At 41.3% G+C, this 25,369-nt stretch overlaps 1 protein-coding gene and 1 non-coding gene across 2 annotated transcripts in view; both read left to right on the top strand.

The window, feature by feature from the left end:
• LOC141580508 (uncharacterized) overlaps positions 1-25,369 on the top strand; it is a 72,189-nt gene that overhangs the window by 38,817 nt on the left and 8,003 nt on the right. The gene's annotated exons all lie outside the window — the stretch shown is intronic.
• Positions 13,433-13,539, top strand: LOC141580749 (U6 spliceosomal RNA). Its single transcript, XR_012513042.1, has one exon. It is a non-coding gene; the product is annotated as a U6 spliceosomal RNA (small nuclear RNA).

The following is a 25,369-nucleotide window of genomic DNA, read 5'->3' as shown; positions in this document are numbered from 1 at the left end:
ACTTTCTTTATAAGATTAGACTCAGGGAATTAGTACCCAATGTTGAAATTGGCTCTCAGGAAAGCTTCCAGAGAGGAAGGCTCCTAGTTGGGGACAGATAATCCTCATTTTTATTATTGTACACCGTTGCTTCCCTGAAAGTAAAGGAGAATCCTTGGGGATCGTGATCTATTTCTCTTCACTTTTCCTGATTTCCCTTCCCATGGTCAGGAATTTTTTTTTTTTTTTTTTGTAATTAAGTTCTGAAGTGCATGTGCAGATCTTGCAGGATTGATGCATAGGTAAACACATGTCATGGTGGTTTGCTGCCTGTATCCCCCCATCACCTACATGAGGCACTTCTCCCAATGTTCTTGTGCTGTGTTTTTCAGCTTCGTGAAGTCATTTATGTTCTTCTCTAAGCTGATTATTTTAGTTAGCATTTCATCTAACCTTTTTTCAAGGTTTTTAGCTTCTTTGCATTAGGTTAGAACATGTTCCTTTATCTCAGAGAAGTTTGTTATTACACATCTTCTGAAGCCTGCTTCTGTCAATTCATCAAATTCATTCTCCATCCAGTTTTGTTCCCTTGCTGGTTAGGAGTTGTGATCCCTTGGAGGAGGAGAGTCGTTCTGGTCTGTGGCAATTTCATTTTTTGTTTATTTTTTTCTTCCAATCTTTGTGGACTTTTCTAAGTTTGGTCTTTGAAGCTGGTGACTTTTGGATGGGATCTCTGAGTGGACATTCTTTCTGTTGATGTTGAAGCTACGTCTTTCTCTTTTTTTTTTTTTAGTTTTTTTTTTTTTTTTTAGTTTTTCCTCTAACAGGCCTCTCTGCTATAGGACTACTGGAGGTTCACTGGAGACTGTGTTTACCTGGGAATCACCTGTGGGGCTGCAGAACAGCAAGGATTGCTGCCTGTTCTTTCCTCTGGTAGCTTCATCCCAGAAGGGTACCCATCAGATATCAGCCAGAGCTCTCCTCTATGAGGTATCTTTTTGGATATACGGGGGTCAGCTAGCCACTTGAGGAGTCAGTCTCTCCCTTATCTGAGCTCAAGTGTGCTCCATTGAGAGCTGCTGGGCAGGGACATTTAAGTCTGCTGCAGCATAAGTCACAGCTACCCTTTTCCCAGGTGCTCTGTCCCTGGAAGTTGGGATTTTATTTATAAGTCTCTGATGTGCTGCTGCCTTTTTGTCAGAGGTGTCCTGCTCAGCAAGGAGGGAGTCTAGTCACAGTCAGCCTGTAGAGGCACTGCTGAGCTGCTGCGCGCTCAGTCCAGATGCTGTGTAAACTTTGCTTTTGTTTACACAGGTAAGGTTAGAACTGCCTCAGCATCGGTGGATGCCCTTCCCCCCACTGAGCTCCATCATCCTGGGTTGAGCTCAAACTGTTCTGCTGACTGCAAAACTGTCATGCCAGTGTGCTTCAGTTGGCTGGTCTTTGTTGTGGGACACCTGCCACTCAAGGCCACTTGGCTCCCTGCCTTCAGCTCCCCTTTTTTTCTGGGGAGTGGGAGGCTCTGTCTTGCAGGCGTTCCAGGTGCCAGCCAAAACGGCCACTGAGATTTGTGCTGAAAACTCATGGCACTGGCTGAAGTGGCCTCTTATATTCATGCTGGTCAGCCACAGCGCTTCTTGGCCCAGCTAAAATCTCCTGGTGCGGGATATAAAGATGATGGGAGAAGTGCAGTATCTGAACTGAAGTGCAGGAGTGACTTTAGAAGTTCCCCAATGGCCTCTGTTGGGTAGGAGGGACATCCTCCAGCCAGTTGCACTTCCCAGGTGAGTCAGTGCTCCATCCTGCCTCAGTTTGCCCCCCTTAGGCTATGCCCACTGTGCAAGCAATTCCATTATGGTGAACCTGGTACCTCAGTTGGAAATGCCGAGGTCACTTGCCTTCTGCATTACTCTCACTGGGAATTGTGCTCCAGAGCAGTTCCTATTCTGCCATCTTGGCAGAAGTATGGAAGCTTCTAAAGAAGCTTTAACTGCTAGTAAATATAGATTAAATGAACGAATGATAGATAAGGAAAAGAATTTGAGAAAGAAGGCAGAAGGAAAAAGGAAGAAGAGACAGAAGAAAATGGAGGAGACCAGTGTGGGGGGAAGGAGAAGAGAGAGAACTAATGGCTGTAATAATTTTATTTAAAAAACATTATCTACAATAATTAGTATCACCCAATAGAAATGCGTTATTTAAGGGGAACACTCAACCCATCAGCAATGAAAAGCAGCTAGTTCACTGAAATTGATATTCCATATCATCAACTAAGCCAATATATTTTATTAATAATATTTGATTGATAAGAGAAGTAGCTTTTCTGTTTAGATTTTGGAGAGATAATCAAAACAAATGCCAGTGTTTACTATCCTTTCAAGCCATGTCCTCATATGTTTTAATTTTAGTGGGATAAGGGAAAAATGACTGTGAATAGTGACATTCCTCATTACTGTGAAAACAGTCTCTCAAAGTTCTCACAACACAATAATATAGTTTTAAAGACCCATTTATCAAATACTTTCACCCTAAATTGAGAAAATATTTAAGGAGAATGAAACCAACTGGTGATTCTATTATCATCATTTTTTAAGAATTTTTTAAATTTTACTTTAAGTGCATAGTATATCTGGCATTTCTCCCCATGTTATCCTTCCACACCCTTTACTCCCTCCCACCCCCCACTGTCCCTCTCCTAATCCCCACAACTGCCCCCAGTGTGTGATGCTTTTCTCCCTGAGTTCACGTATTCTCATTGTTCCACACCCACCTATGAGTGAGAGCATGTGGTGTTTGGCTTTCTGTTCTTGTGTCAGTTTCCTGAGAATGATAGTTCCCAGATTCATCCAAATTCCTATGAAGGACATGAACTCATCGTTTTTTATGGCTACTTACTATTCCACGGTGAATATGTACCACATTTTCTTTGTCCAGTCTATCATTGATGGGCATTTGGGTTGGTTCCAGGTCTTTGCTATTGTACACAGAACTGCAATGAACATACGTGTGCATGTGTCTTTATAGTAGAACAATTTATAGTTCTTTAGGTATATACCCAATAATGGGATTGCTGGGTAAAATGGAATTTCTATTTCTAGATCCTTGAGAAATCGCTACACTGTCTTCCACAATGGTTGAATTAATTTACACTCCCCCAACTGTGTAAGAGTGTTCCTATTTGTCCACATTGCCTCCAGCATCTGTTGTCTCTAGATTTTTTTGATGATCGCCATTCTAACTGGCATGAGATGATATCTCAATGTGGTTTTGGTTTGCATTTCTGAAATGACCACTGATGATGAGCATTTTTTCATATGTTTGTTGGCCTCATATGTGTCTTCTTTTGAAAAGTGTCTGTTCATATCCTTTTCCCACTTTTACATGGGGTTGTTTTTTTCTTGTGCATCTATTTTAGTTCCTTGTAGATTATGGATATTAGCCCTCTGTCAGATGGGTAGATCGCAAACATTTTTTCCCATTCTCTTGGTTGCTGATTCACTCTAATGGTGACCTTTTGCTGTACAGAAGCTGTGGGGGTTAATTAGATCAAATTTGTCTATCTTGGCTTTTATTACTATTGCTTTTGGTGTTTTAGTTAGGAAGTCCATGCCTATGCCTATGTCCTGTATGGTTTTGCCTACATTTTCTTCTAGAGTTTTTATGGTGTTAGATTTTATGTTTAAATCTTCGATCCATCTGGAGTTAATTTTAGTGTAAGGTGACAGGTACGCGTCCAGTTTCTGCTTTCAGCATATTGCTAGCCAGTTTTCCCGACACCATTTATGAAACGTGGAGTCCTTTCCTCATTGGTTGTTTTTGCCAAGTTTGTCAAAGATCAGATGGGTGCAGATGTCTGGTGTTTCTTCTGGGGTCTCTGTTCTGTTCCATTGGTCTATGTCTCTGTTTTGGTACCAGTACCATGCTGTTTTGATTACTATAGCCTTGTAGTATAGTTTGAAGTCTGGCAATGTGATGTCTCTGGCTTTGTTCTTTTTGCTTAGAATTGTCTTGGCTATGTGGGATCTCTTGTGATTCTGTATGAAGTATAAAGTTTTTTGTTTGTTTGTTTTTTGTTTTTTTTGTTTTTATTTTTTGTTTTAGTTCTGTGAAGAAGTTCATTGGTAGCTTGATGGGGATAGCATTGAATCTATAATTACTTTGGGCAGTATGGCCATTTTCATGATACTGATTCTTCTTAACCCTGAGCATGGAATATTTCTCCATCTGTTTGTGTCCTCTGTTATTTGTTGAGCAGTGGTTTGTAGTTCTCCTTGAAGTGGTCCTTTACATCCTTTGTTGGTTGTATTCCTTGGTATTTTATTCCCTTTGTAGCAGTTGTGAATGGGAGTTTACTCTTGATTTAGCTCTCTGTTTGTCTGTTGGTATATAGGAAAGCCTGTGACTTCTACACAATTATTTTGTATCCTGAGACTTTGCTGAAGTTGCTCATCAGTTTGAGAAGATTTTGGACTGAGACGATGGTCTTCTAAATATACAATCATGCCATCTGCAAATAGAGACACTATTACTTCCTTATTTCATAATCGATTACCCTGTATTTCTTTTTCTTGGCTGATTGCTCTGGCTAGAACATCCTATAATATGTTGGATAGGAGTGGTGAGAGAGGGCATCCTTGTCTAGTGCCTGATTTCAAAGGAATTCTTCCAGCTTTTGGCCATTCAGTATGCTATTGTACTGAACAAGCTGTAGGCTTGTCATACATAGCTTTTATCATTTTATGATAAATTCCATCAGTACCTAGTTTATTGAGAGTTTTTAGCATGAAGGGCTGATGAATTTTGTCAAAGACCTCTGCATCTATTGAGATAATCATGTGGTTTTGGACTTTGGTTCCTTTATGTGATGGACTACATTTATGGATTTGCATATGTTCAACCAGTCTTGCATTCCTGGGGTGAAGCCTACTTGGTTGTGACAGATAAGCTTCTAGATGTGCTGTTGCAGTCAGTTTGCCAGTATTTTATTGAAGATTTTTTCATCGATATTCATCATGGAGATTGGGCTGAAGTTTTCTTTCTTAGTTGAGTCTCTGCCCGGTTTTGGTATCAGGATGATGTTGGTCTCACAAAATGAGTTAGGGAGGATTCTCTCTCTTTCTATTGATTGATAGTTTCAGAAGGAATGAAACCAGCTTCTTTTTGTATTTCTGGTAGAATTCAGCTGCGAACGCTCTGGACCTGGCCTTTTTTTTTTTGGTTGGTAGGCTATTGATTCCTGCCTCTACTTCAGCCCTTGTTATTGGTCTACTCAGGATTTCAACTTCCTCCTGGTTTTGTCTTGGTAGAATACAAGGGTCGAGGAATTTATTCATTTCATCCAGGTTTACTGGTTTATATGCATAAAGTTATTTGTAGTAATCTCTGATTGTAGTTTGTATTTCTGTGGAGTCAGTGATGATATCCCCTTTATCGTTTTCTATTGCATCTATTTCATTCTTCTCCCTTTTCTTTTTTATTAATCTGGCTAGGGCTCTGTCTATTTTGTTGATCTCTTTGAAAAATCTCCTCCTGGACTTACTGATTTTATGAAGGACTTTTTGTGTCTCTGTCTCCTTCAGTTCTGTTCTGATCTTAGTTAATTCTTGTCTTCTGCTAGCTTTTGAGTTTTTTTGACCTTGCTTCTCTAGTTCTTTCAATTTTTACAATAGAGTGTCAATTTTAGATCTTTCCTTGCTTTTCTAGTTGGCATTTATTGCTATAAATTGCCTTCTCGACACTGCTTTAAAAGTGTCCTGGAGATTCTGGCACGTTGTGTCTTTGTTCTCATTTGCTTCAAAGAACATCTTTATTTCTGCCTTCATTTCATTGTTTATCCAGTCGAAATTCAGGAGCCAGTTCTATTTTCATGCAGTTCTGCAGTTCTGAGTTAGTTTCTTAATTCTGAGTTCTAATTTGATTGCATATGGTCTGAGAGACTGTTTGTTATGATTTCTGTTGTTTTGCATTTGCTTAGGAGGGATTTATTTCCAATTATGTGGTCAATTTTAGAGTAGCTGCTGTGTGGTGCTGATGAGAATGTATATTCTATGGATTTGGGTTGGATATTTCTGTAGATGTCTATTAGGTCTGCTTGGTCCAGATTGGAGTTCAAATCCTGGACCTTCTTGTTAATTTTCTGTCTCGATGATATGTCTAGGAGTGACAATGGAGTGTTAAAGTCTCCCAGTATTATTATGTGGGAGTCTAAGTCTCTTTGTAGGTCATTATGAACTTGCTTTATGTACCTGGGTGCTACCCAGGTGCTCCTGTATTGAGTGCATAAATATTTAGGATTGTTACCTCTTCTTGTTGCATTGATCCTTTTACCTTTATGTAATGCCCTTCTTTGTTTCTTTTGATCTTTGTTGGTTTAAAGTCCATTTTGCCAGAGACTAGGATTGCAGCTCCTGCTTTATTTATTTATTTATTTATTTATTTATTTATTTATTTTGCTCTCGATTTGCATGACACTGCATCCCTTTATTTTTAGCCTACATGTGTCCTTGCATATGAGATGGGTTTCCTGAATACAGCACACAGAAGGGTTGTGACATTTTATGCAATCTGGAGGTCTATGTCTTTTGATTGGGGCATTTAGTCCATTTACATTTAAGGTTAATTTTATTATGTGTGAATTTGATACTGCCATTTTGACGCTAGTAGGCTGTTTTGTCCTTTAGTTGACACATTGTCTTCATTGTGTCGATGATCTTTACCATTTCGTACAGTTTTGGAGTGGCTGTTACTGATTGTTCCTTTCCTTGATTAGTGCTTCTTTCAGGAGCTCTAGTAAGGCAGGCCTGGTGGCGAGAAAATCTCTCAGTAATTGTTTGTCCATAAAGAATTTTCTTTCTCCTTCAAATGTGAAGCTTATTTTGGCTGGATATCAAATTCTAGGTTGACAGTTCTTTTCTCTAAGGATGTTGAATATTGGCCCCCACTCTTCTGACTTGTAGGGTTTGTGTGGAGAGATCCTCTATGAGTCTGGTGGGCTTTCCTTTGTGGGTAACCCGACTTTCTCTTTTGCTGCCTGTAGCATTTTTTCCTTCATTTCAACCCTGAATCTGATGATTATGTGCCTTGGAGTTGCTCTTCTTGAGGTATATCTTTGTGGTGTTCTCCGTACTTCCTGGACTTGAATGGTGGCCTGCCTTGCTAGGTTGGGGGACTTCTCCTAGATAATATCCTGAAGAGTATTTTCCAGCTTGCATTCATTCTCTCTGTACACTGAGGTATGCCTATCAAACATAGATTACGTCTTTTCACATAATCCCATATTTCTTGAAGGTTTTGTTCATTTATTTTCACTCTTTTCTCTCTATTCTTGCCTTCTCATTTTACTTCATTGCATTGATCTTTGATCTCTGATATTTTTTCTTCTGCTTGGTCAGTGCTGCTATTGAAACTTGTGTATGCTTCATGAAGTTGTTGTGCTGTATTTTTCAGCTCCATGAAGTCGTTTCTATTCTTCTCTAATCTATTAATTCTAATTAGCTTATCATCTGACCTTTTTTCTATGTTCTTAGTTTCTTTGCATTGAGTTAGCACGTGTTCTTTTAGCTCTGAGAAGTTTGTTATTACCCACCTTCTGAAGCTGATTTCTGTCAATTCATCAGATTCATACTCCATCTATTTTCGATCCTTAGCTGGTGAAGAGTTATGATCCCTCGGATGAGAAGAGGTCTTCTGGTTTTTGTTGTTTTCTTCATTTTTGCACTGGTTTCTTCTTATCTTAGTGGCTTTATCTACCTGTGTTCTTTGTAGTTGGTGACTTTCAGGTGGGGTCTCTAAATGGACGTCCATTTTATTGATGTTGAAGCTATTTCTTTCCACTTAGTTTTACTACTAACAGTCAGTCCCCTCTGCTGCAGGATGACTGGAGGTGCTCTCAAGATCCCACTCACCTGCGGATCATCTGTGGGGCTGCAGAACAGCAAGGGTTGCTGACAGTTTCTGCCTCTGCTATCCTGATACCAGAATGGTACCCACCAGATGTTGGCCTGAGCTTCCCTTTATGAGGTGTCTTTTTGTGTATATGGGGCTCAGAGAGTTGCTTGAGGAGACATTCTGTCCCTTATAAGAGCTCAAGTGCTGTGCTGGGAGTTCTGTTGTTTTGTGCAGAGCTGCTGGGCTGGTGCCTTTAAGTCTGCTGCAGCTGAACTCATAACCTCTTGTTTTCCCAGGTGCTCTGTCCTAGGAAGGTCAGCTTTATTGATAAGTTCCTGTCATGCTGCTGCCTTTTTTCATAGATGCCCTGCCTGGCACAAAGTAGTCTGCATCGGTAGTGGCAGACTGCATCGGTAGTGGCAGACTGTCTTGGTAGTGGGGGATTCCTTCACCCCCACGGAGCTAGGCCATCCCAGTTCCAGCTGTGCTTGTTGTGAAACTCTTAATCCAGAGTGTTTCAAATTTCTTGTCTCATGGGGGTGGTACCCATCAAGCCAGATCACCTGGTTTCCTGTCTCAGCCCCCTCCCTTTCAGTTGAATGCGCAGCTCTGTCTCCCAGGCATTCCAGGCACCAGTTGAAATAGCCACCGAAATTTTTGTGAGCTTCTTTGTCCTGACACATCCCTGGCTGAAACTGCTGAAATGAAAACTCATGGTGCTTTTATGCTCAGGAATCTCCTGGTCTGTTGTCGGTGAAAACTTGTTTGGAAAAGTAGAGAGCACTCACCCTCTGTGCTGTTCTTGCTGGGAACTACGTTCCGAAGATGTTCCTATTTAGCCATCTTGGATCCTCCTTAATCTCATGATTTCTAAGAAAAACTCTATAAGTCGTATCTTATTTATTATTCATATTTTGAATTAAAGGCTTCTTTTGTATTATATGTTTACACCACAGACGTAATGGTGATTTTCTGGAGGATCACTAGAACTAGCATCAGACAACAAAGGGAAAATTCTTCACAATATACTATATACATCCATGTGTATTACACACATGTATATATAAATACACACACAGAGGCACACATGTATATATACACACCTATATATATATATATATATATATACACACACACACACACACACACGCACACACGTTTATTTTGAAACCGAGTCTCACACAGTCTGTTGCCCAGGTTGGAGTGCAATGGCATGATCTCAGCTCACAGCAAAATCCAACTCCTGGTTCACATGATTCTCCTACCTACCATTTGAGTAGCTGGGATTACAGGTGCACACCACCATACCTGGTTAATTTTTTTATTTTTAGTAGAGATGAAGTTTCCCTATGCTGGCCACACTGGCCTCGAACTTCTGACCTCGTGATCCACGCACCTCAGCAGCTAGGATTGTAGGTCTGAGTGACTGCTCCCAGCCACAGGTAGAAGTACAGTACTACATACAACACTGAACATTACATGCTGCTGGGATTACAGGTGTGAGCCACAGTATCCAGCTGCATATATTTTTTTATTTCTTTTTTTAAGAATCCTGATCTTAAATGAGTTCAGAGTTGTATGTAGAGGCACAATGCTTAGATGCAGATGTGTACATATAGAAGGATACAATACGTAGATTTAACAGGTATGAATAAATGTAATTCTTATAACTGACTATAACAGTATTAGAAAAGTCATATATTGATAAAAACCTTCTTCAGAAAAAGGAACTTAAAACCTTAGCGTACTGCTTCTGTCCAAATATATGCATAGCTAAGGCTCTTACAATGGTGTGGTTTATAGGACAGATATCAGAGTATAAATCCAATTTTAAAAACGTAGTCAAATGTATTAATCTTATATTTTATGCCTATGGTTATTTTGTAATTCAGAGAAAGGCTTTTCCAATTCCGAAATTCTTTAAAATCCTCTAGTGATTTATTTTTCATGGTGTTTAAATTAATATTGAAACTTTCTGGACTTTACACTCTATTAGGTTTGAAGTTTTGTTCAACTTTTTTTCAATAACATATTCACCATGGGAATTCTTTCATTATACAAATATACATGTTATGGTTTAAATTCAGAGGAAATTATGATATGTTATTCTATTGTGTGCTAACTAAAATGTTCCTTTGTTGACTTAGAGTTCTCTTAGCCATAAGAAAGGAAAAGATCTCTTGCATGAAAATAGTATTTTGTGGGAAAAAAATTGCCATGTTAAGACTGGAACTAGACACAATTAAACAGCAGAAACTGCAAAAGGCAAAGAAACTTTTGGAGGACGTTGAAAGTATGAAAGAAAAGAATGCTAATATTCTAAAGGCAATAAAATTGGATAAGGAAGAATGAACAAAGACAGTATTTAAGGACAGTGGACAGCTTAGCATTTTGACAACGAAGAATAAAATGGTCAGTTCTGAATTGGAGAATGTAAGACACAACTAGGAAACACTGGAAATGGAAATTCAATCATGTCCTTGTAGACTGGCTACTGCTCTACATGACTGAGACCAATGCCAGATAGCAGAAAGAAAGTTCTTTCCAGAGGACAAAACCTGAACAGGTTTATTTACAGGAGACAATGAATTCTCATACATCTAACCAGAAGGAGAACAGCAAGATTCTTTCTGAACAACTGTCATGCTTATTGTAAAATTAACAGCCTAAAAATTCAGCTCCATTACACAAGATAAACTGAGAGAAAAGACAGGGCAGGCTGTCGTCTTTCCTGTTGGAGGAACTTAATTATTCCAGGCTGCGGGCATTAGAGAGTACAAACCAACCAGGGGCAGAAGAGTTCCCGCAGCACAGCACAGCTGCTTTACCAAATCATGGCCAGACTGCTTCTGTTAGCAGGCTCCTGATCCTGTTCCTTCTTACTGAACAGGACCTCCCACCTGGGGCTTACAGCTACCCTCACAGGTGTTCCCTGACCCATGGAGATTTGAAACATTCCTTAGACAGAGCTCCCACAGAGAGGGGCGGGCCACCAACTTTGCTGTTTGGATGACTAGGTTCTGGCCCCAGGGCTTTGTAGAACCCAAGCTGACCAGGGGTGTAAGTGGTAGCTCAGCACAACAGAGCCACCTTGCAAAAACATGGCCAGGCCCTTGTTTAAGTCAGTCCCCAACCACATTTCTAATCACTGGGTAGAGCCTTTCAACAGGGTCTCTGGCTGCCTTCACTGCTGTTCTCTGGCTGACAGGTGTTTCAGGCCTCCCTGAGTCAGAGCTTCCAGGGGGAGGACCAGACTGTCATCTTTGCTGTTTAGGCGACTCAGCCATTTCAACCTTGGAGCTTCAGAGTGTCTGCGAAAACCAGGGTCTGAAGTGATCCCCCAGCACAGCACAGCTGCTCTACAGAAACATGGCCAGACTTTTTTAAAAAGCAAGTCTCTGTTCTTGTTCCTCCTAACTAGACAAGACTTCTGAACTAGTCTCCAGCCACCTCCCATAGTTGTGTCCAGATTGGCCACCGGATTGTTCCTCAGTGGTACAGAGGTCCCAGAGGAAGAGGCAGGCTATTATCTCTGCCTTTTTACAGCTCACTAGTGATACCTTGAGGCACTGGAAGATATGAGACAATTAGGGACTGGAGTGGACCCCCAGTATACCACAGCAGCCTTATGGGAAAGTGGCTGAACCATTATGTGGGTGCTGGTTTCCATATCTCCTCGATGAGCAGGTCCTCCCAGTTTGGGTCTTTATCCAGGCCCCCACTGAATCTATCAAACCAGTAGCAACTTGGCAATACCTTGGATGGAGCTTCAGGGATCAACCAAAATCCTCTCTGCCACTGCCTCTGCAGTGGATCTGCCCTTGTTACCTTCAGAATATCAAGAAAGCAGAGACCCTAAGTGCCATATTGATAACTCTAGCAAGCTGCAGTTGACCCAAGGAAGAAGGCAGTCCATATCTTGTGGTACCACATAGCCCCCACTGCTTATCACTGGACAGGGAACCCTGGCTTGGGCCCACAGCACAGACCCTCCATCCTGGGCTGATTACACTAAGTGATGGCTAACTCACATCTCTCTGGGTAGAGCCCCCAGGAGACAAACAAAGTGGTGGAGCAGGAAACCAGCTCATGTGAAGCGCAGAGGGCAGGCACAGCTATCTCTCTAGGCTCTACTTGGTCTTATGAGACACTTTATCCCAGCACTTTAGGAGTGTGGAGTTCAGATAAGCCACATCTCATGTGAACATTGCCCAGCAGAGATCAGGTGTGAGAGTTTCCTTCTTAATAAAAGGAGACTTGCTTAAAAAAGAAGTCTGGCCACGTTTTTGTAGAGCAGCTGTGCTGTGCTGGGGCCTCACTTTTCAGAGAGTTCTCTGAGGCCTGATCTCTGCTGGGCATTCTTACACATGAGATGAAGCTGGTCTGACCTCAGCACTCCTTAGCCTGCTTGCCTCTCCCAGGGCCCCAGCCTGGCCACACCTGCCTACAGGGCATTCTCATGTGCCCACACCTTAGTTTCTGTGCCAGTGAACCATGCCTGAGCAGTGAAGAGATGCGGCACTGCGGATCCTTCAGGCATGCACCAGCCTCTACATTGCCTCTCCATACTGCAGCTCTTTATACACAACTGTCCTATATCGCTTTGCTGGTGTGTGTTTACATGAGTGGATTTTGCGGTACTTGCCCTACCAGTACATGGGAGTGTAGCACGCACTTCAACCCACACCAAATCCCATTGAAGAAACAGCCATGGTAGGCAGAGAACCAAAAGCACCACCTCTGCCAACACCTTGCCCTTGTGCTAATTCTGTGCATGAAAATGGGGCACTAATATACATTGAGTGACTGCTGCTTCTTAGGGGGTCACAGAGAAGGCACCCAGACATGCACAGGCCAGTGCCCCAGCCTGAACCAACACTACCTCAAGTGCAACAGCACACACAGAAGGGGCCCCTGGTCCCCACCAAGCTGTCTTGCCTCCACCACTTCCACCACTGGTCACATGCCAACAGGGAAGTACGCAGTTTTGCATCTGCTAGCACTCTGCCACAGCTGCCACGCTTTGCTGCCTTCAGTGAAGTAGACTCCAAACTTTGAGGAGCCAGAGAACAAAGCTGAGACCCAATATAAGTTTGCCAGTGTTACAGCACACAGTCCAGGAATTGGAAGATGAATATTGGCCCCCTGAAATCCTCCAAAACCAAAGGCAGTTCCCTGATTCTACCTTACACCACAATCAAACCCTCAAGGTCATCAAATATGATAAAAGAAAAATACCTTGTGCAAAGGTTAGCAACCTCAAAGGTTGAAGGTGAATAAGCTCATAAAGATGAGGAAGAATCAGTGCAAGAACACTGAAACTCAAAAAGTCAGCATGCCTTCTTTCTTCCAGATGATTACAATAACTGTTCAGCCTGTTCAAGTTTTCAGAACTGGCCAGAGGCTGACATGTCTGCAATGATACAAGTAGAATTCAGAATGTGGGTAGAAACAAAGTTCACTGAGTGAAAGAAGTATGTCATCATCCAGTGCAAGGAGGCCAAAAATCATTGTAAAACATCGCAGGAGCTAACAGGCAATGTAGCCAGTATAAATAACATTACTGGTGCTCACTTTGGCAGCACATATATTAAAACTGGAATGATTCAGAGAAGATTAGCATGGCCCCTGCTCAAGGATGACCTAAAAATTCATGAAGCATTCCATATTTTTAGAAAGAATCAACATCGTGAAAATGGCCATACTGCCCAAAGTAATTTATAGATTCAATGCTGTCCCCCTCAAGCTACCAATGACCTTATTCACAGAACTGGAAAAACCCACCTTAAACTTCATGTGGAACCAAAGAGAGTGTGCTAGCCAAGACAATGCTAAGCAAAAAGAACAAAGCCAGAGGCATCATGCTACCCTATTTCAAACTGTAATACAAAGCTACAGTAATCAAAACAGCATGGTACTGGTACTAAAATAGAGAAATAGACCAATGGAACAGAACAGAGGTCCTGGTGGCAATGCCACACATCTACAACCATCTCATCTTTGACAAACCTGACAAACACAAGCAATGGGGAAAGGATTTCTTGTTTAAAAATTGTTGTTGGGAAAACAGGCTACCAGTGTCCAGAAAGCAGAAACTGGACCTCTTCCTGACACCTTACAGTAGAATTACCTCCAGATGGATTAAAGATGTAGACATAAGACCTAATGCCATAAAAAATCTAGAAAAAAAAATAGGCAAAGCCATTCAGGACATAGGTATAGGCAAGTACTTCATGACTAAAACACCAAAAGAATTGGCAATAAAAAGGAAAATAGACAAATGGGACCTTATTAAATTCCAGAGCTTGTGTACAGCAAAAGAAACAATCATTAGAGTGAACCGGCAACCAGCAGAATGAGAAACAATTTTTGCAATCCACCCATCTGACAAATGGCTGATATCCAGAATCTACAAAGAAGTAAAACATATTTACAAGGAAAAACACAAGCAAACCCGTTCAAAGGTGGGCAAAAGATATGAACAGACACTTTTGAAAAGAAGATATATATGTGGTCAATAAACATGTGAAAACATGTTCATCATCACTGATTATTAGAGAAATCAAAACCACATTGAGAGATCACCTCATGCCAGTTATAACGGTGACCATTAAAAAAATCTGGAGACAACAGATACCAGAGAGCATGTGGAGAAATAGGAACACTTTTACACTATTGCTAGGAGTGTAAACTAGTTGAACGATTGTGGAAGGCAGTGTGGCACTTGCTCAAGGGCCTGGAAATAGTAATTCCATTTGACCCAGCAATCCCATTACTGCGTATATACACAAAGGATTATAAATCATTCTATTATAAAGACACATGCACACGTATGTTCACAGTGGCACTGTTTACAATGGCAAAGACCTGAAAACAACCCAAATGTCCAGCGACAATAGACTGGACAAGGAAAAATGTGACAGATATACACCATGGAATACTATGCAGCCACAAAAAACAATGAGTTTGTGTCCTTTGTAGGGACATGGATGAATCTGGAAACCATCATTCTCAGCAAACTGACAGAAGAACGGAAAATCCAACACTGCATGTTCTCACTCATAGGCGGGTGATGAATAATGAGAATACATGGACACAGGGACGGGAGCATCACACACTGGGGTCTTTTTGGGGGTGGCCAACCGGGGGACACCAGGGGGTAGGGAGGTCAGGGAGGGATTACATGAAGAGAAATGCCAGATGTAGGTGACGGGATGGAGGCAGGAAACCACATTGCTGTGTGTGTACCTATGCAACAATTCTGCATGATCTGTATATGTACCCTATAACCTGAAGTACAATTTTTTAAAAAAAGAATAAACTGGTGTGATAGAGCTGAAAAGCACACTACATGAATTTTTATAATGCAGCCACATGGTAATTGTGATTGTATTATAAAAATTCTTGTAATGTGTGTGTGCACCCAAGGGTGCCCTGTAAGCAGGTGTGGCCAGACTGGGGTCCTGGGAGAGGCAAGAAGACTAAGGAGTGCTGAGGTCAGATCAGCACCATCTCATGTGCAAGACTACCTAGTACAATTGACGAGCAGAGGAAAAAGTCTAAGAGCGTGAAAACTGGCTTTCTGAAAGAAAAGAGACAAGAATGGGGGAAAAGAATAAAAAGGAATGAACAAAACATTTGAGAAATAAAGGTTTATGTAAAAAGGTGAAATGTATGCCTTATTAATGTACCTGAAAGAGATGACAAAAATGTAACCAACTTGGAAAACATATTTCAGAATATCATTTATGACAATTTCCCCAACCTAGCCAGACAGAATAACATTGAATTCAGGAAATCCAGAGAACCTCAGATATGCCACACACAAAAAAATCTCTAAGACACATACTCATCAGGTTCTCCAAGGTCAAAATGAAATAAAAATTGTCAAGGGCAGCTAGGGAGAAAGACAAGGTCACCTAGAAAAGGAATCCCTTCAGACTAACAGTGAACCACTCAGCTGAAACCCCACAAGCCAGAAGAGATATTCAACTACTTACAGAAAAAAATTTCAACCCGGAATTTCAAGTCCAGCAAAACTAATTGTCATAAGTGAAGGAGAAATAAGATCATTTTCAGGCAAGCAAATGCTCAGTGAATTCATTACCAGCAGAACTACCTTACAAGCGCTCCTGAAAGTAGAACTTAATACGGAAAGAAAAGATCATCACCAGCCACTACGAAAATGCACTAAATTACACAGACCAGTGATGCTAAAAAACCAACCACATACACAAGTCTGTGAAATTATCAATTAGGAGCATGATGACAGGATCAAATCCTTACATATCATTGCTAACTTTAAATGTAAATGGGCTAAATGCTCCAATTGAAAGACATAGGGCAGCAAGATAGATAAAGAGCCAAGATTCATTTGAGTATGCTGTCTTTAAGAGACCCATCTCAAATGAACTCCCACACATAGGCTCAAAATGAATGGAGAAAAATCCTTTAAGTAAATGGGAAACAGAAAAAAGTAGGTGTTGCAATCCTGGTTTCTGACAAAACAGGCTATACGAATAAAGATAAAAAGAGAAGGACATGGGCCTGGCACAGTGGCTCAAGCCTGTAATTCCAGCACTTCGGGAGGCCGAGGCAGGCGGATCATGAGGTCAAGAGGTCAAGAACATCCTGGCCAACATGGTGAAACCCCATCTCTACTAAAAGTACAAAAATAAATAAATAAATAACTGAGCGTGGTGACATGCACCTGTAGTCCCAGCTACCTGGGAGGATGAGACAGGAGAATTGCTTGAACCCAGGAGACAGAGGTTGCAGTGAGTTCAGATTGCGCCACTGCACTCAAGTCTGGTGCCTGGCAACAGAGCGAGACTCTACCCAGAAGAAGAAAAAAAAAGAGAGAAGTACATTACCAACGTGGCCCTGACCTTTGATAAATGTCATTATTGCTTGATACCAACCTGGGCTATCCTTATTGTTCAAACCAATGGGATAGATGATTTGCTGAGGTTTGGGAGCTTCTGCCCTCTGGAGAGTCCCAGATCTCCCAAAATTTGGTTCAGAGCTAAGGTTGATTTTGCTTTACAGCTCCTTTTGTGAAGTTTTTCTTATTTCCGGTAAGGAAGACAAGTTGTTCTGCTTCCATGATGATGGAGAGGAGGCACTTCCTTTCTTGAGTTTCAGCTTGCTTCTGACAGGAAAGGTGAGTGTGAATTTTTTCCTGTTTCTAAGATGGTAGAGAACAGTCATCAGCCTGAGCCTTATTTCCAGAGAAGTGGCTAAATTAGAGATTTGTCTTAAAATTTTTCCTTAATGACCAAAACTTAAGATTACCAACCACTTAGTTTTAATTTCTCCTTAACATTAAGACACTCAGTAATCATATTTATTGTGCATTTTTAAATTTTGCTTAACTTTTTTTATTTATTTATGTTTGAGATTTTGTTATTTCACTTTCCTTTTTTTTTATTGCATTTTAGGTTTTGGGGTACATGTGATGAACATGCAAGATTGTTGCATAGGTACACACTTGGCAGTGTGGTTTGCTGCCTTCCGTCCCCTCACCTGTATCTGTCATTTCTCCCCATGCTATCTCTTCCTACCTCCCCACCCCCCCGCCCCTCCCCCATTCCCCCCAACGGACCCCAGTGTGTCGTGCTCCCCTCCCTGTGTCCATGTGTTCTCATTGTTCAACACCCACCTATGAGTGAGAATATACGGTGTTTGATTTTCTGCTCTTGTGTCAGTTTGCTGAGAATGATGGTTTCCAGGTTCATCCATGTCCCTACAAAGGACGTGAACTCATCGTTTTTGATGGCTGCATAATATTCCATGGTGTATATGTACCACATTTTCCCTATCCAGTCTATCATCGTTGGGCATTTGGGTTGGTTCCAGGTCTTTGCTATTGTAAACAGTGCTGCAATGAACATTCGTGTGCACGTGTCCTTGTAGTAGAATGATTTATAATCCTTTGGATATATACCCAGTAATGGGATTGCTGGGTCAAATGGGATTTCTATTTTTAGGTCCTTGAGGAATCGCCACACTGTCTTCCACAATGGTTGAATTAATTTACATTCCCACCAACAGTGTAAAAGTGTTCCTATTTCTCCACATCCTCTCCAGCATCTGTTGTTTCCCGATTTTTTAATGATCGCCATTCTAACTGGTGTGAGATGGTATCTCAATGTGGTTTTGATTTGCATTTCTCTGATGACCAGTGATGATGAGCATTTTTTCATATGTTTGTTGGCCTCCTGTATGTCTTCTTTTGTAAAGTATCTGTTCATATCCTTCGCCCATTTTTGAATAGGCTTGTTTGTTTTTTTCTTGTAGATCTGCTTTAGTTCTTTGTAAATTCTGGATATCAGCCCCTTGTCAGATGGGTAGGCTGCAAAAATTTTTTCCCATTCTGTTGGTTGCCGATTCACTCTACTGACTGTTTCTTTTGCCGTGCAGAAGCTGTGGAGTTTGATTAGGTCCCATTTGTCTATTTTGGCTTTTGTTGCCATTGCTTTTGGCGTTTTGGTCATGAAGTCCTTGCCTACACCTATGTCCTGAATGGTTTTGCCTAGATTTTCTTCTAAGGTTTTTATGGTATTAGGTCTGAGGTTTAAGTCTTTAATCCATCTGGAGTTAATTTTGGTGTAAGGTGTCAGGAAGGGGTCCTGTTTCTGCTTTCTGCACATGGCTAGCCAGTTTTCCCAACACCATTTATTAAACAGGGAGTCCTTTCCCCATTGCCTGTTTTTGTCAGGTTTGTCGAAGATCAGATGGTTGTGGGTATGTTGTATTTCCTCTGAGACCTCTGTTCTGTTCCATTGGTCTATATCTCTGTTTTGGTACCAGTACCATGCTGTTTTGATTACTGTAGCCTTGTAGTATAGTTTGAAGTCCAGTAGTGTGATGCCTCCTGCTTTGTTCTTTTTGCTTAGAATTGACTTGGCTATGCGGGCTCTCTTTTGGTTCCATATGAAGTTTAAGGTGTTTTTTTCCAGTTCTGTGAAGAAGGTCATTGGTAGCTTGATGGGAATAGTGTTAAATCTGTAAATTACTTTGGGCAGTATGGCCATTTTCACGATGTTGATTCTTCCTAACCATAAACATGGAATGTTTCTCCATCTGTTTGTATCCTCTCTTATTTCGTTGAGCAATGGCTTGTAGTTCTCCTTGAAGAGGTCCTTTATGTTCCTTGTTAGTTGTATTCCTAGGTACTTTATTTTCTTTGTAGCAATTGTGAATGGCAGTTCGTTCTTGATTTGGCTCTCTTGAAGTCTATTACTGGTGTATAGGAATGCTTGTGATTTTTGCACGTTGATTTTGTATCCTGAGACTCTGCTGAAGTTGTTTATCAGTTTCAGTAGATTTTGGGCTGAGATGATGGGGTCTTCCAGATATACAATCATGTCATCTGCAAATAGAGACAATTTGATTTCCTCCTTTCCAATTTGGATACCCTTTATTTCTTTTTCTTGCCTGATTGCTCTGGCTAGAACTTCCAGTACTATATTGAATAGGAGTGGTCAGAGAGGGCACCCTTGTCTAGTGCCAGATTTCAAAGGGAATGCTTCCAGTTTTTGCCCATTCAGTATGATATTGGCTGTTGGTTTGTCATAAATAGCTTTTATTGTTTTGAGATACGTTCCGTCAATACCTAGTTTACTGAGGGTTTTTAGCATAAAGGGTTGTTGAATTTTGTCAAAAGCCTTCTCTGCATCAATTGAGATAATCATGTGGTTTTTGTCTTTGGTTCTGTTTATGTGGTGAATTACGTTTATGGACTTGCGTATGTTGAACCAGCCTTGCATCCCCGGGATGAATCCTACTTGATCATGGTGGATGAGTTTTTTGATATGCTGTTGCAATCGGTTTGCCAGTATTTTATTGAAGATTTTTGCATCTATGTTCATCATGGATATTGGCCTGAAATTTTCTTTTCTTGTTGAGTCTCTGCCGGGTTTTGGTATCAGGATGATGTTTGTCTCGTAAAATGATTTGGGAAGGATTCCCTCTTTTTGGATTGTCTGGAATAGTTTCAGAAGGAATGGTATCAGCCCCTCTTTGTATGTCTGGTAGAATTCAGCTGTGAACCCATCTGGACCTGGGCTTTTTTTGGGTGGTAGGCTCTTTATTGCTGCCTCAACTTCAGACCATGTTATTGGTCTATTCAGGGTTTTGGCTTCTTCCGGGTTTAGGCTTGGGAGGATGCAGGTGTCCAGGAATTTATCCATTTCTTCCAGGTTTACTAGTTTATGTGCATAGATTTGTTTGTAATAATCTCTGATGATGGTTTGGATTTCTGTGGGGTCTGTGGTGATATCCCCTTTATCGTTTTTTATTGCATCAATTTGGTTATTCTCTCTTTTCTTTTTTATTAATCTGGCTAGTGGTCTGTCTATTTTGTTGATCGTTTCAAAGAACCAGCCCCTGGATTTATTGATTTTTTGAAGAGTTTTTTGTGTCTCTATTTCCTTCAGTTCTGCTCTGATCTTAGTTATTTCCTGTCTTCTGCTAGGTTTTGAGTTTTTTGACCTTGCTCCTCTAGCTCTTTCAATTTTGATGATAGGGTGTCAATTTTAGATCTCTCCTTTCTTCTCATGTGGGCACTCATTGCTATATATTTTCCTCTAGAGACTGCTTTAAATGTGTCCCAGAGATTCTGGTATGTTGTGTCTTCGTTCTCATTGGTTTCAAAGAACATCTTTATTTCTGCCTTCATTTCATTGTTTATCCAGTCAACATTCAAGAGCAAGTTGTTCAGTTTCCATGAAGCTGTGCGGTTCTGAGTTAGTTTCTGCATTCTGAGTTCTAACTCGATTGCACTGTGGTCTGAGAGACTGTTTGTTATGATTTCTGTTCTTTTGCATTTGCTGAGGAGTGATTTATTGCCAATTATGTGGTCAATTTTAGAGTAGGTGTGATGTGGTGCTGAGAAGAATGTATACTCTGTGGATTTGGGGTGGAGAGTTCTGTAAATGTCTATTAGGTTTGCTTGTTCCAGGTCTGTATTCAGGTCCTGGATATCCTTGTTGATTTTCCGTCTGGATGACCTGTCTAATATTGACAATGGGGTGTCAAAGTCTCCCACTATTATTGTGTGGGAGTCTAAGTCTCTTTGTAAGTCATTAAGAACTTGCCTTAGGTATCTGGGTCCTCCTGTATTGGGTGCATATATATTTAGGATCGTTAGCTCTTCTTGTTGCAGTGATCCTTTTACCATTATGTAATGTCCTTCTTTGTCTCTTTTGATCTTTGTTGCTTTAAAGTCTATTTTATCAGAGATGAGAATTGCAACTCCTGCCTTTTTTTGCTTTCCATTTGCTTGGTAGATCTTCCTCCATCCCTTTATTTTGAGCCTTTGTGTATCCTTGCATGTAAGATGGGTTTCCTGGATACAGCACACTGATGGGTTTTAGCTTTTTATCCAATTTGCCAGTCTGTGTCTTTTGATTGGGGCATTTAGTCCATTGACATTTAGGGATAGTATTGTTATGTGTGAATTTGATACTGTCATTTTGATGCTACCTGGCTGTTTTGTTGGTTAGTTGATGCAGATTCTTGATTGTGTTGCTGCTTTTTTACCATTTGGTGTGTTTTTGGAGTGGCTGGTACTGGTTGTTCCTTTATATGTGTAGAGCCTCTTTCAGGAGTTCTTGTAGAGCAGGTTCGGTGGTGATGAAATCTCTGAGTGCTTGCTTGTTCACAAAGGATTTTATTTTTCCTTCACTTATGAAGCTGAGTTTGGCTGGATAGGAGATTCTGGGTTGAAAGTTCTTTTCTTTAAGGATGTTGAATATTGGCCCCCAATCTCTTCTGGCTTGTAGGGTTTCTGCTGAGAGATCTGCTGTGAGTCTAATCGGCTTCCCTTTGTGGGTAACCCGACCTTTCTCTCTGGCTGCCCTTAGCATTTTCTCTTTCATTTCAACCCTGGTGAATCTGACGATTATGTGCCTTGGGGTTGCTCTTCTTGAGGAATATCTTTGTGGTGTTCTCTGTATTTCCTGGATTTGAATATTGGTCTGCCTTGCTAGGTTGGGGAAGTTTTCCTGGATAATATCCTGAGGAGTATTTTCCAGCTTGGATTCATTCTCTTCATCACATTCAGGTACACCTATCAGACGTAGATTAGGTCTTTTCACATAGTCCCACATTTCTTGAAGATTTTGTTCATTCCTTTTTGTGCTTTTTTCTCTGTTCTTGCCTTCTCTTTTTATTTCATTGAGTTGATCTTCGACCTCTGATATCCTTTCTTCTGCTTGGTCAATTCGGCTGTTGAAGCTTGTGCATGCTTCACGAAGTTCTCGTGTTGCGTTTTTCAGCTCCATCAATTCACTTATACTCCTCTCTATGCTGTCCATTCTCGTCAGCAGTTCGTCCAATCTTTTTTCAAGGTTCCTATTTTCTTTGCGTTGGTTTAGAACATGGTCTTTTAGCTCATTGTAGTTTCTTACTACCCACCTTCTGAAGTCTGATTCTGTCATTTCATCACCCTCCTTCTCCATCCGGTCTGGTTCCCTTGCTGGTGAGGAGTTGTGATCCCTTTGAGGAGGAGAGGTGTTCTGGTTTCAGGAGTTTTCATCCTTTTTGCGCTGGTTTCTACCCATTTTTGTGGGTTTATCCACCTGTTGTCTGTCTCTGTCCCAGGGAGTTGGAGCTTTATGAGTTTCCATTGCACCACTGCCTTTTTTGATTTTTCTTTCAGGTCTGACCTGCCCAGCTAGCAGCACGCCTAGCCACTGCCTGCCCACAGGGGCTTTGCTGAGCTGCTGTGGGCTCCACCCAGCTGCCCTGAGCTCTTCCCTGTAGTCCTTTTTATATGGGCGTAGTTAGAACTGTCTCCGCAACGGTGGCCCCGCCTCTGTTATGGCGGACTCTCTCTGTTGTGGCAGGTTGCCTCGGCAATGGCGGGTTGCCTCGGCAACGGCAGCCTGCCTCCATAGCGATGGAGAGTCTCAGTAATGGCGGAAGCCCCTCCCCCACGGAGCCGGACCGTCCCGGTTCAGCTGTGCTTGGTTTGGAGGGCTCAACCCAGAGCGTTTCCAATTACTGTTTTTGTTTTCGTTGTTGTTGTGGGTGGAGGGATGGGACCAACCAAGCCTGATCACCTGGCTCCCTGACTCAGAGTCTTTTCTTTTAAGTTGAACGACCCCGCGTTCAGGTCGCCTGCTGAAAAGGCGCCGGGATCTCCCGTGCTGCGACTCACGGAGTCAGCTCGAACTTTGGCGCCAGCTCCTGGCGGATTTTTTGCCTAAGAATCTCCTGGCCTGACTCGCTATTTCAGATGAATGGGCAACTCTGCCGTCTCAGGGCTCTGCTCACCAGCTAAGAGGGCTCCCAGACCAGTGGCTTTTGTCCTGAGAACCGCAGCAACAGGGCGTGGTCACAGCAGCCATGCGGGCGGAATCAGCCCCACAGGGGCCAAAACAGCCGCACCGGCTGGGACTGCGACGCTGGCGACCCCTCTGCCTGGGTATCTCCTGGTCTGTGGGCAATAAGAGTTCGTCTGGAAATGCGGCGTCCACTCACCCTCTGCACCTTCACTGGGAGCTGAAGTCCTGAGCTGTTCTTAGGCGGCCATCTTCCCAGCATTCCTATTTCACTTTTCTTCCATCAAGTACAACCATATCTTTCTGACTTGGTCAAATCCAAGGGAATGTTCCATATTTTGGGAAGCAAGTCATCTGAATTGGCTAAAACTCTTGTAGCTTCCAAGTATGTATTTTTTAGTTTGCAGAAATTTCTTCTTCTTTTTTTTTTTAACCTAAGAGTTTCTGTCCACATTAGGCCATCTTTTATCAGCCAAGGCCAAACTGAAGGAGCAGTGGTGACCTTTCAATCCTAACTTTCTGCCCTGTTCCCTACAGCAACCTGAGTTTGGTTCCTAAATCTAATTCTTTCTGGTTTGATATTTGTTACTTTTTAAATATCAGCAGTTTGTCCCAGCTATGATGTGGTAGTAAGAGATTCCAAAGGATTTTCTTTAAGAGCTTTATAATTAAAAGCATATTTCTTTTATTATTATTATCATCAACCCATGATCTACCTTAGGTATTTCTCCTAATGCTATCCCTCCCCTAGGCCCATCCGCAAAAGGCCCTGGTGTGTGATATTATCCTCCCTGTGTCCATGTACTCTCATTGTTCAACTCCCACTTATGAGTAAGAACACGTGGCATTTGGTTTTCTGTTCTTGTGTCAGTTTGCTGAGAATGATGGTTTCTAGTTTCATCCATGTCCCTGAGAAGGACATGAACTCATTCTTTTTCATGGCTGTGGGTGTATATGTGTGACATTTTCCTTATACAGTTTATTATTGATGGGCATCTGGGTTGGTTCCAAGTTTTTGCTGTTGTGAACAGTGCTGCAGTAAACATATGTGTGCATATGTCTTTGTGGTAGAATGATTTATAATCCTGTGGGTATATACCCAGTAGTGGGATTGCTGGGTCCAATGGCATTTCTATTTCTAGATCATTGAGGAATCACCACACTGTCTTCCACAATGTTTGAACTAATTTACACTCCCACCAACAGTGTAAAAGATTTCCCATATCTCTACATCCTCTCCAGCATTTGTTGTTTTCTGACTTTTTTAATTATTGTTTTTCTGAAATGACAAGTGATGATGAGCTTTTCATCATATGTTTGTTAGCTTCATAAATGTCTTCTTTCCAGGAGTGTCTGTTTATATTCTTTGCCTACTTTTTGATGGAGTTGGTTTTTTCTTGTAAATTTAAGTTCTTTGTAGATTCTGTATATTAGTCCTTTGTCAGATGGATAGATTGCAAAAATGTTCTCCCATTTTGTGGGTTGCCCATTCACTCCGATGATAGTTGTGTTTTGTTTCATTTTAGTTTTCTGTGCAGAAGCTTTTTAGTTTAGTTTAATTCTGTGCAGAAGCATTAGTCAATTTTGACATTTATTGCCATTGCTTTTGGTGTTTTAGTCATAAAGTCTTTGCCCATGCCTATGTTCTGAATGGTATTGCCTAGGTTTTTTTCTAGGGTTTTTTATAATTTTAGGTCTTCACTTTTAGTCTTTTATCCATCTTGTGTTAATTTTTGTATAAGTTGTAAGTAAGGGGTCCAGTTTCAGTTTTCTGTACATGGCTACCCAGTTTTCCCAACACCTTTTATTAAATAGGTAATCCATTCCTGATGCTATTTTTGGTCTACTTTGTCAAAGATCAGATGGTTGTAGCTGTGTGGCATTATTTTTGAGGGCTCTGTCCCATTCCATTGCTCTATATATCTGTGTTGGTTCCAGTACCATGCTGTTTTGGTTACTGTAGTCTGGTAGTACAGTTTGAAGTCAGGTAGCATGATGTCTCCAGTGTTGTTCTTTTTGATTGGCGATGCAGGCTCTTTTTTCATCCCATATGAAATTAAAGTAGTTTTTGGCAATTCTGTGAAGAAAGTAAATGGTAGCTTGATAGGAATAGCATTGAATCTATAAATTAGTTTGAACCATGGGGCCATTTTTATAATATAGATTTTTTGTATCCATGAGCATGGATTTTTAAAATGTGTTTGTGACGTCTC

This window comes from Saimiri boliviensis, chromosome 12, assembly GCF_048565385.1.
Source record: "Saimiri boliviensis isolate mSaiBol1 chromosome 12, mSaiBol1.pri, whole genome shotgun sequence".
In the NCBI taxonomy this organism is placed as follows: Eukaryota; Metazoa; Chordata; class Mammalia; order Primates; family Cebidae; genus Saimiri; species Saimiri boliviensis.
Note: the sequence above shows the minus strand (reverse complement) of the source record. Positions and strands in the feature narration are given on the sequence as shown.